Source organism: Homarus americanus, unplaced genomic scaffold (genome assembly GCF_018991925.1).
Source record: "Homarus americanus isolate GMGI-L3 unplaced genomic scaffold, GMGI_Hamer_2.0 scaffold40248, whole genome shotgun sequence".
NCBI lineage: Eukaryota > Metazoa > Arthropoda > Malacostraca > Decapoda > Nephropidae > Homarus > Homarus americanus.
The window spans coordinates 1,500,990-1,506,430 of record NW_024712526.1 but is presented as its reverse complement, the minus strand read 5'-3'; positions in this window follow the sequence as shown (position 1 = coordinate 1,506,430).

Genomic DNA, 5,441 nt, shown 5'->3' with positions numbered 1-5,441 from the left:
TACTCTACTTTACTCTATCCTCTTTGCCACTGAATGGCTCGTTAGCCGCTTGGGTGGTCAGTCACGTCTGTTACACTGTTGGCATGCACTGGTTCCAGAATGTATCTGTACCTGTGTCAGTGTTGGTCAAGTCTGGTATTTGAATGAGCTCACACTGGGGCCCACACTATGCTCTCTGGCAGGTTGTTCCCAAGAGTTCATAATCCTCGTCCCCCCAAAAAGTTTGCTTGACAGTTTTTTCAAACTTATGGCTGACAGAAATTTTTAGTTTTTGCCATTTGAAAATTTCATAGTAATACCAAGGTTTATTTATCATAATTATCTTGACACACACAAATTTTAATACTAACTTTAAAAGTTTATTTTGAAAAAAAAAACATTGTTTCTAAAACCAGTTTTTGTGATATAGCAAGACCTCTCAACAGCGCCTCACCAACCAGCTCCCTCAGAAAGTTCTCACCAACAGGACCTCTGAACAAGCTACTCATCACCTAGTAACTCTATATATATATATATATATATATATATATATATATATATATATATATATATATATATATATATACACATATATATATATATATATATATATATATACACAGAAAACGTATTGTGAGTTTCTACCCACTCAAGTAATCCTGAGTGTGAGATATCTTACGTAATGATATCAGGAGCCCATACAAGATAGTTAGACAACCAAAGAGAATTGACAACTGGTCATATACTGTACATTACGCTTATAATAAACAGAATAAACAGGGAATTACAAATTGTGTTTGATGATGCTTCAAGTAACAGAATTGGCTTAAAACAAATAAACATACAAGAAAGAGTTTACCTATGAGAGTATGGGGTTGAGATATTGTCTCACACTCAGGATGGGTTGGAGAAAGTTGAACCACAATGCCTCTGTATATACATTGTATTGGATGTACAATGCAGCTTGGTGCTGGGAAGTGGCAGTGAATACAAGCGTGGACTAGAGAGGAGCTGGGTTGGGGAGCACGCCAGAGGAGGACACGAGCCAGCGAGAGCGAGAGCCACCAGCAGTATAGAGGTGTTGTTTGCTGTAATAGAGGTAGAAGAGAGAGGCAGGTCACGGCGGGTGAGGTTGTAGTGATTCTCCCTCACAAACGCCCATTTGTTGCTGAGTAGCCACCTTTCGAATTCCACAGCCTACGCCCACGCCGCCTGGACGAGTTGGGGTCAACTATCACCCACGCTTACCCCTGCCTTATAAGACCTCACAATTGTTATACTGCCAGACTGGGGTCACTTAATCCTAACGGGAATACTTAAATCTAATCTTAATTTTAAGGGTCGCCACCAGACCCTGACAAAAAGATATGTAGCCTATTAGGTAGTGTGCAGAGTGGACTAGGTATTGGGTTAGGTCATTGACTAGATCAAGGGGAAAGTATGGGTAAAACCATAATATGTCTTAATTAATTTATTCCTTTATAAAGCATACTGGTAAAAACATACAATGAATGGGTCTTCCTCAGAAGAATAATGAAAATGTTGGTTACCTAGATGGGCACCAGACGCCTTACATTAATGGCGTGGTCATCCAGCATACTTACAGATAACAATCTGCACCTCCTTACCGTCATCTTCTACACCGCCTATCATACATCAGACTGCTCCACCTGTATGGAATATAGTGATCACGGTTATCAAGGCTATAGTAGCACCATCTCAACACACATGTTGGCACCTTGCTACCTGCAGGTATGGGACTCCTTGTAACTTTTAGGTATACATACAGGCACCCCCGGTCGCATGACCACCCTCGGTGGGTGTAAAGACCAGGGCTTCAATTTCCAGAGACATACCAGTACTGTTTCCCACGCCTGGTATTATAGGTCGCCCATGGACGCACTGCAGAGTTTCACGGCCTTTTATTTGTGACTACTCATTTGAGGAGGTGCTGGAAATCCACAGGTTCACAGTGGATTGGGCATAGCTGGGAGTAATACCACCTGTTGGGACGCCATAGATAATGGTTGCCGGGCAGCAAGTAATTCAACGATGGAACCTGAGGTGACGGTAGAACTTGAGGGTACTGAGAAAATAATGCCTGATTTAAGCAAGTTATCACACCCCTAACACATTACTATTACACTTATATATCAGGTGCTTTAAACTGTAATAACTTCTATATAAGTCCCTTAATTATAGGTGTGATATAGCCCAAGAGGATTACCACCTGAGGTAAGATCGTAGAACGGAGGGTACTTGAGGCAGTGCCTGCCGCCACAGCATAGAACTCACAGCTCAACTTAATCTTGACTTTATTTCACGGTTCCTTACCTGAACACTTTTCGGTATATTGTCACTATGCCGATAACACATATTTTAATCCCAAATTGGCCACACTAAGGTAAGGCCTCTTGCCTTGCTAGCTCCCGTGGGTAAATCTTATCATATAATATCAACGCCGGGCATAATCTTAGGCGGTACATGACGCGCCTTTAAAACAAAGGCTGAATGTTCAGTGGCGGGGTGTATCAACTTCACTTAAAAACCGTAATGAGGGATTCTCTCTGCCATATTGCACTGTTTGAACACAGACATAAGATCTCTTGATCACTGTACCTGTCAGGTATATGTCACGGAGGACATGAGGCTGTCTACAACGACGACACAAGATTATTTCCTTTCTAGTATAGTTTCTAGTCACTTCCAACACCTCACATAGTCTCTGATACATTTATCCTTTTCCAGATCATTGTTCTCTGTATGTATTTCACATGATGTCCAGGAAGTTATGTTCTCACACATCGCTCACAGTATCGCAATAGTGGACCAAACCAGATCCACACTCTAGTCCCACAGTACATCATTAGTACGTCTAACTGGACTTTTAGTTATCTATATTATGCATACCTGAGTCTCTCAATGCTATGAATAGCACAATTAATATGATATAACTGTACCAAAAAGGCTACAACACATATTCAGTAACATTGAGTAGGTGAGTTGTCCCTAATAGTGTTTCCGTTTTCGAGGCCCCATGTCGTGGATTTGAATGTTATATAAATGAATATGAATTAAATGGGGTTTTAGAATGACAACAGGATGCGAAAGTACATCAGACCACTTCCTTTTCACCCACGGCCAACAGCAAGCAACACCTCCCACGCCCAGCCTGGCGGCTCCGCCTCGCCGGGCGGCCTTGGCGCCCTCGCCAAGTGCCTCCTGGAGCAATCTCACCAACTAGCCCCTCACTACTCCACGCTTGTACCCACGCTTGCCACTCCCCAGCACCAAGGTTGCATTGTACATCCAATACAATATGCATACAGAGAGCACATTGTGAGTTTCCTTTTCTAACTCCATCCTGAGTGTGGAACTAACATCCATAACCCCACAAATGGTGACCCCTGAGATTCGGTGACTCACAGGATGGAGGAGAAACTGATCACTCTCCTAGTCTTCAAGCAACATGGAAGACTGGTCATCCCACGCAGAGGCAGCTCATCGGCTCTACAACTACTGTCTCTACACAGCAGGTTAGACACCCTAGAGCAGCTCACATTTAAGCAGACAGCCACCTCTTCCTGCCCCAAGCACCACGTCCTACTGACCCCAACACACCCGCCCCTGCCTCAGACGCGCCTGCCCAGTTAGTACCCCTGCCGCTTTCTCCTGAAGCGCCCTGACACGGACCCACACACTCCCTCTTTTCTCCCCTGCACCCCCCTGCTACTGTCCTGCACCCTGCTGCTGTCGGGACCCTGCTGCTGTCATGCACCCCTGCTGCTGTCATGGACCCTCTTCTGATGCAGCCCTGCTCCTGACCCAGACCCATACAGCCAGCAGGCATCTGAGGACTCTGTACCTGCCGCAAGGGAAGCATGTACATTCATCACCTCCACACCCTCCTTCTCCCTCTCTTTTTCCCACAGATCTCATGTATCTAGACAGAGCTGTCCTCTAGCGGCCGGCCATCACGCCCCCTGCCGCCTCAAGGCTCACATGTGGCATGCAACCCTGCCAACCTCCAGCCTCCCGCCGCGCTCCGGAGGGGAAGGAGTATTGCAGTGATCCCCCACAAACGCCGCTTTGTCGCTGAGTAGCTGACTTTTTTAGAATTCCCAGCCACGCCTCCAGCGCCTGACGGAGAGGGGCCATTGTTAACAACACGCTTACCTCGCTTTGAGCATTTCACTGCCAGACCACTTTCAGCCCACGTTGCCAGCAAGCAATACTCTCGCCCATCCTGGCGGCTCCCACCCCACCGACCGGCGACCTATGTCCTCGTTGCGTGTGTCTCTAGGCACTCGTCATTCACTCTCTCACTAATGTTGTAACCATGCTGCCTATCTAGCACTGTTAGACAATCTATCAAAATATGTATAGTTTTTCAATCTCCATCCTGAGTGTGAACCAATATCTCATAACCCCACAAGGTCTTATATAGTGGGGGCAGGCGTGGGCTGATAGTTGACCTCCGCTATGTTAGGCGGCGCTGGTTGCCGACCTAGACCATGAGGCATACGCTGGGGAATTCTAAGAGGTTCGGGATTCAGCGACAAACGGCGTTTGTAAGGGAGGAATCCACTGTGGAGGTATGAGATATTGGTTCACACTCAGGATGGGATGGAGAAAGGAAACTCACAATGTGCTCACTGTATACATATTGTATTGGATGTACAGTGCAGCTTGTTGCTGGGTAGGTAGCATGGTAATAAGCTTGAGTAGAGAGAGCTGGGTGGTAAGGGTGCTGAGAGGAGGACACCGGCTCGAGGGACGCGGTCGCTGGCGGGAAGCGGCAGCCGTCAGGCTGGCGGAAGAGATGGTGTTGCTTGAAGGTGGCACTGGGTAGAAAAGAGGGTGGTCACAGCGGTGTCAGGTCTTATAAGGCAGGGGTAGGCGTGGGTAGATAGTTGACCCCCGAGAGGCTGGGGAATTCGAGAAGGTTCGGTGCTTGTAGGGGAGGAATCCACTACACCACTACAAGAGAACTTCAAACAATATAATCTAGCCTAGAGCACTTAACCAACTAAGCATAACTCATCATATATATATATATATATATATATATATATATATATATATATATATATATATATATATATATATATATATATATATATATATATATATATATATATATATATGATAACCACAAGGAAAGTAGAAAACACGAAGTTGCTTAGAGAGCACTTTACTCATTTCAGGTGAGTACAGTCTACCACCCCTGAAGATGTGAATTACAATGAATATGCCTAGATCACGCGCACCTACAGTGATTACTTGCATATATATATATATATATATATATATATATATATATATATATATATATATATATATATATATATATATATATATATATATATAATCAGCCTAAAAATTTAATTTTTCATCAATTCACGTTTCATACTATTATTAATGTTATAAAACGGCATGTACAGTACAGCATGTGTAAAGTA